Source organism: Elephantulus edwardii, unplaced genomic scaffold (assembly GCF_000299155.1).
Source record: "Elephantulus edwardii isolate Elephantulus edwardi_28Jun2011 unplaced genomic scaffold, EleEdw1.0 scaffold00097, whole genome shotgun sequence".
NCBI lineage: Eukaryota > Metazoa > Chordata > Mammalia > Macroscelidea > Macroscelididae > Elephantulus > Elephantulus edwardii.
Genome location: NW_006399847.1, coordinates 3540994 through 3552363, shown reverse-complemented (window position 1 = coordinate 3552363; position 11370 = coordinate 3540994).

Sequence of the window (11370 nt, the reverse complement as noted above, 5' to 3'; positions counted from 1 at the left end):
GAAGGAAGTGATGAAATTTTAATTGCAGTGTTATAAACCAAAATGTGTATGGATGAATAAATGAAATTTAATTGAAGTGTGAATAAAAGAAAAAAGATAAAGCATAGTGAGACTGATGAACCCTTGCATCCAGTAGGTGGCAGCAGTGCACCAGGAGGCTCTCCTGCATTTGTTGAAGCGATGACTCACAGTAGTTTGACTGTTCACAGTAATTGGGATGTTATCATAAGTATGAAAAGAAGTGCAAAGAATCTTAAACTGGTTTTTGTAATCTTATTATTGGTGGCTGTCTTAATATTTATCTGATACTTTTGTCAGTGTAATTATGCTGGTATTATTAAAACTTAAATATTTAACATGGAAAAGAAGCATACAGTGAAAATCCTCCACTCTTGACTATTAATACAATATATTATTATGAGTTCTTGCTGAATATTATCTTACTGCAATAAATATCTCCTGGCTATGTTGCATGAAAAATATTTGATGTTCAATCCCAAACATCATGATCATGATCCCTTCCCTGCTTACCTTTTTCCACAAAAAGGGAATCAGGGTCCTCTTGAACAGCTGGTTTCAGATCTGAGGCAGAAAACATAAGAGATGAGTCTGAACATCAAAAGCCACAATGGTCATATTGTTAGTGGTGGTGTGTGCTGTCTAGTTGGAATTGACCCATAGCTGACGCTCCAATGGCCATAAATCACATAGGAGGAGACTGACCATCACCCTTCTCCTTCAGGGCAGTTTGGGAGTTCAAACTGCGTACCTTTTGGATTGCAGCAAAACCTTTTACCACTGGGCCACCACAGACCCCTAATTAGAGTTGTGGAATCAATTTTAAAAGGCTCTAAACAGTATTCCTACATCTAATGGAAATACTCTTGTTTCAAATAACTTTTTACTCAAATATAAGACCCAAATTAAATATATAAAATTAAAATATTTTCTCCTTGTCTACCATTTCTTTATTAGCTATAATTTGTTATAAGCCACACATTCAAATGCCTTTGCATAGTCAATTAAGCACAAATTGACATTCTTCTGCTAGTCTTTACTTTCAACCAAGAACCATCAGCAATGATATATCCCTTGTACCACGTCCTCTTCTAAATCTAGCTTGAACTTCTTTTATTTTTCTTTTCAACAGCTTATTTACAAAATTCTAATACAAATTTGAACAAATTCTTTCCATTTCCCTCACCCAGTCACATCAAATTGTACAGCCCAATGATTAATCCCCTCTTCCCCCTCGACATCCATATCCCTCTGCTTCCAACATCTCCCACCCCTCCTGGGTCCTTACACTCATTCTACAATAATGGTCTTACACAATATTTATCCTTGTGGGACTGAGTTAGTTCACTCAGCATAATGCTCTCCAGTCCCTCCCAAGTTAGGTAGATAATTTACAAAGTTATTGCTCCTGCGTGCTGCATAGCATTCCATTGTGTGAATGTACCATAATTTCTCAATCTGTTTGCTTGTAGTTGGATCTTTGGGCTGATTCCATGTTCTTGGCAATAGTGAAAAATGCTGCTATGAACATTGGTGTACAAATCTGTTTGTGCCTCAGTTCTCATATTCTCAGGGTATATTCCAAGTAGTGGAATACATGAAGTTCTAACAGTTTTCTGTCTGTGAACTCTGTCTATGTACTGTTCTAGCCATTTTGGAATGATTTTCAGCAATATTTAGCTTGCATGTGACATTAACTATACTGTTCAATAATTTGCACGTTCTGTTGCACCACCTTTCTTAGAATGGGTACAAATATGGATCTCTTCCCATCAGTTGGCCAGATAACTGTCCTCTAAATTTCCTGGCATAGATAGAACATGTCTGGGGCTGTATCTGTTATTTGAAACATTTCAGTTGGTATCACATTGATTCCTGGGCTTCATTTTTTCCCAGTGCTATCAGTGTAAGGCTTGAACTTTTCCTCCATTACCATTGGCTTTTGACCATATCGTACTTCCATAAGTATTTCAGTGTTGGACGTGTAATAGTGCTTTTGCAAAACTTATACCTAGATCAAGAGTTTGTGCCAACACTACATGATTTAAAATTAAGAAAGGTGTGCCTTGGGGCTTAATTCTCTCTCCATAAGTATTCAATCTGTAGGCTAAATAAATTATTTGAGAAGCTGGATTTTATGAAGAAGAATTGATATCAGGATCAGAGGAAGACTCTTCAGTAACCTGTATTATGCAGAGGATACAACTGTGGTTGCTGAAAGTGAGGAGGACTTGAAATGCTTTGCTGCAGAAGACCAAAGAATACAGCCTTCAGTATGGATTACATCTCAGTGTCAAGAAAACAAAAATTCTCACCACTGGACTGATAGGTAAATCATGATAGATGGAGAAAAGATTGAAACTGTCAACAATTTCATCGTGCTTGGATCCACAATCAATATCCTTGATACCAGAAGTAGACGTATTGCACTGGGAAAGTCTGCAGGTGGGGGCTTCTCCAAATCGAAGACCAATGATGTCAGTTTGAGGATTAAGGTGTGCCTGACTCAGGCCATGGTCTTTTCTAGACAATGAAAAGGATGACAGAGCAGAATTGATACCTTTCAGCTGCGATGTTGGAAAAGTGTACTGAATCTCCCATAAACTGTGAAAGGAACAAACAGGTATGTCTTGAAAAAGGTGCAACCAGAGTGTTTCATCACCTCTGGGTGATAAAGCTTCATCTCACATACTTTGGGCATGTTTCTTGGAAAGGGTCATGATTCTTGGAAAGGTGGAGGGTCAATGAAAGAGAGGAAGACTCAACCATATGGATTAATACAGTGACTAAAGCAGTGGGCTCAAGTGTGTTAGAGATCATAATTATGGCCAGGATAGGACAGACTCAGATTTGTCACTGTGGCTCCTTCTTGACTCAACAACATCTAACAACAACATCAATCTTTACTATTTTCCTCAAATTGTTGTTGTTGTTGTTAAGTGCTGTTGAGTCGTTGGTGACTCATGGTGACCCTATGAATGAAAGTCCTGACACCTGCGTGACTTTCATCCTTTCTTCAGATTCATAGGGTTTCTGGAGGCAAGCTGTTTACGCAAGTGGATGCCACTCCTGCTTCCAAACTTATTTTAACCCGAGAGCACCACCAAACACTGTCCATCATGGGTAACCATTATCGCATTTGACACATCATTGTCACAGTGTTCAGCTTCACAGCCACCACAAGTTACCTCTGTGTCGCATGCAGATGCACTAAGGCTATATGACCTAGAAGAATGTTTCACAAAAAAAATTAAAGATAGGCCCTTGAGCCACAGGCCCTCTGGCCCTACAGGATTTTAAGCTACCACCTGAAGCAAGCTCCGCAGGCTCCTTCCTTACTTCCCCTTATTTTAAAGCTCTGGGGCGCCCACCCACTTTTCAAGGGCTAAAAGAACCCTAACACACAGCAAAAAGGACCCCAGAAACTTCCCTTGCCTTGACTGCCACCAAGTCAATCCACCATCGAGATGCCAGCCGTCCCGCCAGTCTCTCAAAATAGAGAGCAAATTCATAAATGTGTGATAAAATATCAGAAACTGAAAAGGTTGAATAAAGATTACTAAGTCTTCTGTTTTAATATAACATTTCTTCCATATATAACATAGTAAGTGCCACAACTCAACTGTCAGTGTGACTGAACGAAGAATTATTCAATGGTATCAAAACTTTTGCTCCTTCATTCATCAAAGAAAAAAGTCATGCAAGTTTAACATAGTTTAATATTTTATCATAATAAAACCAAAAGTGATATAATGCCTAACTAATGCACAGAGAGGTATTTTCCACACTCACATCATAACGTACTCATTCAGTACATATATTACGAAGAAATCTTAACATGCTTTTTACTCTCAATGCACGAACATGAGAAAACGCTAGGGGGCAGTGTGCTGTTTGTGTAGAGCTTTCCTAGTGATTGACAAGGTCAGCTCGCATCAAATTAACAGCAGGAAGCTGTATTAAATTATTAGAGTGATGGCGTGTGATCCAGTACCAACCAGAGTTGTGTGTGTTTAACCCTTTCATTCTGAAGTTCCATGGGTCCTATGCGTATTAATCCTACCATCTTAGATCAGAGACTTTAACCCTTAGCTTAGTTGCAGTAGAAATCTCTTCAAAAATATCAATGTCAAATCCTAGTATTTAGCTGATGCCGTATTTAAAGGGCAGCCTTTCCTGTGTCCACCGGTCTGTCTTCTGTTCATTCTCAATCCATTTCTAATCCAATGGCACTTCTGTGAACCTCCTTCATTCTCACCCTTCTCTAAGTTGATGCATTTTATTCTCACAACACAGATCTAAGTCAGCAAAACATGACAAAATGTGTCCATCATGTAAGCTATAATTGACAAGAAGAATAAAGCCAAAACTTAAAAATCAAAACCAACAAAAAATATTTACATATTCAAAAATCGTATTTTTATCTATTGAAGGAATATTCAATATGTTTTGTAGGTAGCAACGTTTTTATCTTCTGTAAAAAGTTTTGAGTATGGTCTAAAGTTGCTTTATAACTGATAAACACTGATAAATTATCTAAGATAAACACTGTCACATTTGAATCAGAACCAGCAAGTTGCTAAGGTTTTAAACTATTTAAATATGCAGTGAATTTTCCAATGCTTAAGCTAAATTTTTTTCTTTTAGAAAATCAACATCTAAAGGTATTATTTCAATCATGATCTGAATTATGGTTGTGGCTTACTTAAGATTCAATAAATCATTCCGGGGAATTCACATTATTTAGTCTGTTTAGAATTTGAAATTTATCAGCACGTGGTTCAGATGATTATAAAAGTGCATGATTAATATAGCTAATCCTAGTTGATTTTGATTTGTTTCTCCAGCTCTTCTAGGTTTGAAATAATACCTGGAATCTATAGCTTATTTGCCTTGTATTTTATAAATAATAAATGATTCTCCCTTCTCTATGATAATCATCAATCTCTTTGTAACTTGAAATTACAGCTCATCATAATTTCATCCAGGCTGACAGGTTTAGTTTTATTATATTGGGCTGGGGGATCTGGAGACATACTCCATAGGGAATTGCACTGGCTAAACCAATGGTAGCACCTCTCTGGTGGATCCCCCTGTTGCTTGGAGTGTGGGGGTGGGGGGGAATGGACAATCTCCTCATGTGCTTTTTACAGCCGCTGAAAAGCTTCTGCGGGTCAATTATGAGTTGATTCCTACCCAGGGACAGTAAATGACATTGATACCAATCAGAATCTCAAAAGGAAGGTCTATACTGAGTTGGAATGAAGAGGAAATTCCTAGAGGGGCAGAGGAAGGGACAGGATAAGAGAAAGCTGCCAGCAAGGATGAGGTGCCCACACTATCCCACCCTATGCCTGGAGATACAGAGAAGAAGGAGTATGTCCAGTGGCTGGGAACTGGAATTGGGCAGCTTCAGGGAGCAATCTTCACAGAAGGAGAGTGCCACCAAGGAAATGTGGATGCTGAGAGGCAGAAAGACCTGACTCTCCCCCTCTCCCCTGCCCTGGTCTCTGCTCTTCTGCTGATGTCTCCATTGACCACCCAGGGCAGGGCAGGGCAGTACAGGGAACCTGATCAGTGTGTTTGTAGCAGGGGTTAGACTAAGCTTAACCATTCTGAAGAGTTCTATCAGTGATGTAGTCCAGCCTGGGTCCAATCCCAACACTATCACTGCAGGTTCCCAGTCAAGCCACCTTCATCCCAGATCTCGCAGACCTCACCTTCTCATTTAGGGCATGCACAGTTTCTCATTTCTTTGTCACAAACCATCTCAAATGCTGCTGCTGTTGTTGATGGTGGTGGTGGTGGTGGTGGTGTTGATTGCCATCGATTCAAGCACGACTCATAGCAACTCCGTGAACAAAAGACCTAATGCTTTTCCATAACTATCGTCGTTTCTTTAAGATCATAGAGTTTCCATAGGCATGTGGTTTAGGAAGCGGATGCCACTCCTGCTTCCAAACCTGCTTTACAACTGCGAGCTCCACCAAAGACTGTCCACATTGGGAAACCATTATGGCATTTCACACTGCAATGGCACACATTTTAAAAAAAAAATCAAATGTAAAACCATGTCTCCATATCCATGAAATATCACGCTCAGTGTTGCCCATCCCTTCCTTCCTGGTTTTCACTGAAAGAATGAGAGGAAAGGAAATCTCATTGATTTCATCCTCAGCACCCCCAAATCCAAACCCCTGGCCAACAGGTCCATTCCTACTCACAGTAACCCGGTGGGACTGAGCAGACTTCCAAAGCTGTAAATGTGTCTAGAATCAGCAAGTGGGTCAAACTGCTGATCTGTGTGTCAGCAACTGGTTACTTTAACCATTGCACCACCACAGCACCTCCTGAGCACTCTGTCCTGAAATGCTGGGTGATTTTCTCCTGTGTCTGGACACAGCTCTACAAGGGGACAATTAATTAAAGCCTGCAAGGTTCTTTCTAAAAGCATTCTGTGCTGAAACATAACAAGTGATGGTCCTCTGCATTATTCAGAAGCAAACTTTGACCCATCCCACTCCCCTTTCTTTTCGCTCCCTGCACTATTTAGTCCTGCCTTCCTCCCCCTCAGATCCTTTGATTCCAGGCTGGTGCTCGTGATTGCGCCCACATGAGGAGGATTCATCCCTTTATCTTTTTGCCAACTGAAAAATCCCTCAGCAGAAACAAAAACAAGTGGAACAGGTCCTTGCATTTCTGCAGAGGCATTCTTTGTAATCTTTGTCAACCTTCCTCTGTGTAACTCACTCCTAAAAAGCATAGATTGTGTTTTGAATCCCTCTGTGCAAAACTAAAAACTGTATTTTATGACTCTCACTGATTTAACGTTGTGGAATACTCATGTGAATTACCAGGGTGCACTTTACTTGATCTTTTAAAAGTTATTGTCCAGGAACCATTGCTAAATAATCTTGACCAAGACCCACAGGAAAAAAGATGGGCAATCTCTACCCATGCGAATTACAGCCTCTGAAACCCCCTGGAACTCAGCTATGTGTCAGTTCTGACTCCTTGGCAGTGAGCAATTACAAAGGTATTTTCATTATTCCTAATTATTTGTTCATTCATGTGTGCCAATATTTGTAGTTCAGCTTACATTTTCGCATTTGCCCAAGCTTCTATTAGATCCAACTTAAGTATGTTTCTCTGTTTATGAATTAGGATTTCTGAAGAAATGAAAGCCAACAGACCAACACTTAAAAAAAATCTGTATATTCTATCCAAAGGCACAAGTAGGGTCAACAGATTTCCTTACTTTATGTTAGAATAACCTGGCTAAGGATTTTCATAGTAATACAGCTTCTAGAATTTTTTCAGAAATCAGGCAAAGCCATGAGCAACCTCACATGAGTAGAGGCACATTAATGTAAACAAAACTTAAAAAAACTTTGTAATGAGATTTGGCTGAATGTTTACAGAGCAAACTGGCTTTTCAGTTCATAGTTAATGTGCACAGCTTCACAGCATTGATGACAATTCTCGTAGTGCAATGCCATTTTCCCACTTCTTCCTTGTGTTTACTGGTTTCATTTCTCCTTTTCTGTCCTCTACCCCTCTCTGAGTTTTAATCTCAGGCCACTGTCACCCTTTTGCCTTGGCTTGGTTAATTGTTCTACCACTAAGAGAAAAATACTACCCTGTCATTGTTGTTATTATTATTCACCCCATAAGACTGTCCACTGCCTGGGTAACAGTCCCGCCAGGACCAAGAGCTCACTTCCACACATGAAGATGCGACTAAGGCCATAGTCACAAGTGTTCCGTCATGAATAAGACAGCTTTGGTGAACTTTTTTTTAAGTATAAGGAAAGGAATCCTGAAGAGTAAAAGGACTTTTGTACATACACACTCTTACTAAACCAGATTCCCCTTAGTAGATGTTGAAATCTGTGATTCTGTTTGCCTGTGAGGAGCAAAAGTGCTCGACCAGGCAAAAACTCAAATCTCCAGAAGGAATTATCTTCACTATGGGGGTCTAGAAATAGCACAAAGAAAAACATTTTTTCTGTGATCTTTGATCTTAAAAAGAGTCCTCTTACTGCCGTCAAGTCTGAACCAATGCATAGCTGATCCTCCAGTGGGTGTTTTTCACACAAGAGGAGATTGCATATGAAGAGCTTGCCCATCTTTCTCCTGTGGAACAGCCAGGGGATGTGATCTACCTATGAAAATCATTCAGCACTAGACCACCAGTGTTCTTGTAGTCTTTAACACATAGGACTTAAAAAAAACAAAAACAAAACCACACACATATATTAGCTACAATGAAATAATCAACAATTATTTTGAATAATTCTACATGCAAAGCATTTTTTATACAGGAAAAAGTTAGCTAAATTATTAAAGAGTCTTAATCTGGAGGATAGGTGCCATATTGCCTGTAACATATCAAATAAAGATGCTTGGCATTCATCATGTCTTTTCAGTTGTTTCAGCCCAAAGAAGACTTTGTTCTGTGGGGAAGAGGTCAAGGCAATGTCCGCCATACAGAACCTTTATTATCTGAAAATCTGAGTGCTCGAGCTGTAGAACTGGGGGGATGGGGGGAGATCTCCCATAGTTCCTTGAGCTTTTAAACATGTTGGCCAAAGAAGGAGGCAGGGCAGGCTACTGCCTCTGTGACGTGATGTCCAAGGCCCTGACCCCAGATTCCCACCACTCCCACTGTCCTGTGTTTGAAATTCATTGGCAGATGTTTGTTGTTGGCTGAAGGCTTTTAACTTTGTTAGAAAACAACATTGTCTCCCACCCTCCCACTTCATCTCTACCCTATGAATGAAAATAGGCAGGAAGAAGAATAAATATGTGTGTATGTAAGAATTCTAGTTAACTCTGTCCGTGAGAATATTTGTTTGAAAAGTCTGAACAAGGCACTGAGTGAATAATAGACTAGTCTTGTAGAGACATCTCATGATACTTTATGGCTAACTTTGAGAAAAATGGGAATCCCAGAACACCTGATTGTGCTCATGCAAAGTCTATACTTGGATGAGAAGGCAGTCATCAAAACAAAGCAAGGAAACACTGCATAGTTCAAAATTAGGGAGTTATTGCATCAGAAATGCATCCAATCTCCACACCTTTTTAATTTTTATGCAGAGTAGATAATTTGGGAGGCTGGTCTTTATGAGGAGGAATGTGGCATCAGAATTGGAAGAAGACTCATCAACCACTTGCATTTAGTAGATGGCACAACCTTGCTTGCTGAAACTGAGGAAGACCTGAAGCATTTCTTCAGGAAGTCAAGGACTGTAGTCTTCAGTATAAGTTGAAGGTCAACATCAAGAAAGCAAAGATTCTCACCACTGGGCCAAATGGCAGCACCATGATGGATAGAGAAGAGATGGACATTGTTAATTTCAGCTTGCCCAGCTCCACAGTCAAAACTGTTAGAACCAACAGCCAGGAAATCAAAAGACAAATTGGATTTGGAAAGCCTGCTGTCAAGGACCTCTCCAGTATGCTAAAATGCAAAGAAATAACTCTAGAGACTAAGGTGTGCCTGACCCAGACCATGGTCTTTGCCATTATTTGCTATGCTTCAGAGAACTGGAAAATGACTTAGGATGGCAGAAAATTGATATTTTTGAGTTGTGGTGCTGGTGAAGAGTACCGAATATACCAGGGGTGTCAAAAGAACAAGTCTGTTCTGGAGAGGCTGAAACCAACTTGATCTTTGGAAGAAAGAATTTTGAAAATCCATTTCCCATACTTAGGTGATGTTGCCAAGAGAGACCAGTCCTAGGAGATGGACATCAAGCTTGGAAGGATGCAGGAACAACTCAAGAGAGGAAGATCCTGGATAAGATGGATTGATACAATGACTGGGCTAATAAAGGCAAGGGTGTCGGAGACAGTGAAATTGGATCAGGTTAGAAAAGAGTTCAGAGCTATTGTACATAAGGTCCCTATCAGTCGCAAACAACTCAGCGGTATATAACAACAACAACATCAACATCAACAACAAAATGAGTTTTATAACATGAAATCAGAGCAATGACAAAAGTAAGTTGAGAGGACAGAATAGTTGAAATCTATGATGGATGGGTAATGCTGTGTGCATATCCTGTTTGAATTCATTTATCATCCATGAGAAACTGTCATAAAATGTATGTACAGAAACCTCCAGTGAGATGCCACCTTCCTTCACTTCTGCCCATGTGTTTTCCCCCTTCATTGGTCACTCATCTGATCAGGGATAAACATTGCAAATGATTACCTTGAATTTCTTATTCTAAATAAGCTGAACAATCCAAGAAGTTGATCTGTAACTAAATCTTTACAAAATAATTTTGGAATTGTGTATAATTATCTTGTATTTCTTGACATAACCACTTCCAGTGGTTATTGACAAACTGGCTCCCTGCATAAACAAAACAAAACAAAAAAACCCCAGATACCTAGTTGTTGTTGATTGCCTTCGAATCAAGCATGACTCATAGTGACTCTATGAACAAAAGGATTGAAACCCCTATACAACTATTGACATTTATTGAAGCTCATATGGTTTCCAGAGGCTAGCTATTTAGGAAGTGGATGTCACTCCTGCTTCCAAACCTGTCATAGTTATGTTATTTTTCTTATGTGCCACTGAGTCACTTGTGAGGTACAGCAACCCTGTGTATAGCAGCTTTGAACCCTTCCATGTCTGAGCTAGTCTCACTAACCCTGACACACCAACCTCCCATTGCCCCAGTTATTGTATCAATCCATCTCATCTTGGGTCTCCCTCTCCTGCAATGTCAGTCTACCCTTCCTTCCGAGCATGATGTCCTTCTCCAAGGACTAATCTTTCTTGGTCATATGCCCAATGTAAGTGAGGTGGAGGTTCAAAATCCTTCAAAAGCCTCCAAGGAAAGACTTGGCTTAACCTTCTCCTAGACAGACCAATTTGTTTTATTGACAGTCCATGGTATGTTCAAGACTCTTCTCCAGCACCACAACTCAAAGGTATCTCTTCGTCTTCTGTCATCCTTAGTCATTGTCCAACTCTCTGAAGCATAACAAGTAATTGAGAAGAACATGGGCTGGATTAGGTGCTCCTTTGTATTTAGGCTGATGTTGTTGATCTTCAGCACTCTGGAGAGGCCCCTGACCGATGATTTTCCCAGTGCAATTTGTCTTTTAATTTCCTGACTGATGATGTTAAGTGTTGATTGTGGTTCTGAGCAAGATGCTATTATTAACAACCTCAATCACTTCTCCATCAAATATGGTGTTGCCAGTTGGCCCAATGGTGAGAATTTTTGTCTTCTTGGTGTTGAGTTTCAGTCCATATTGAAGACTATAGTCCTTGACCTTTTGCAACAAGTGCTTCAGGTCCTCCTCAGTTTAAGCAAGCAAGGTTGT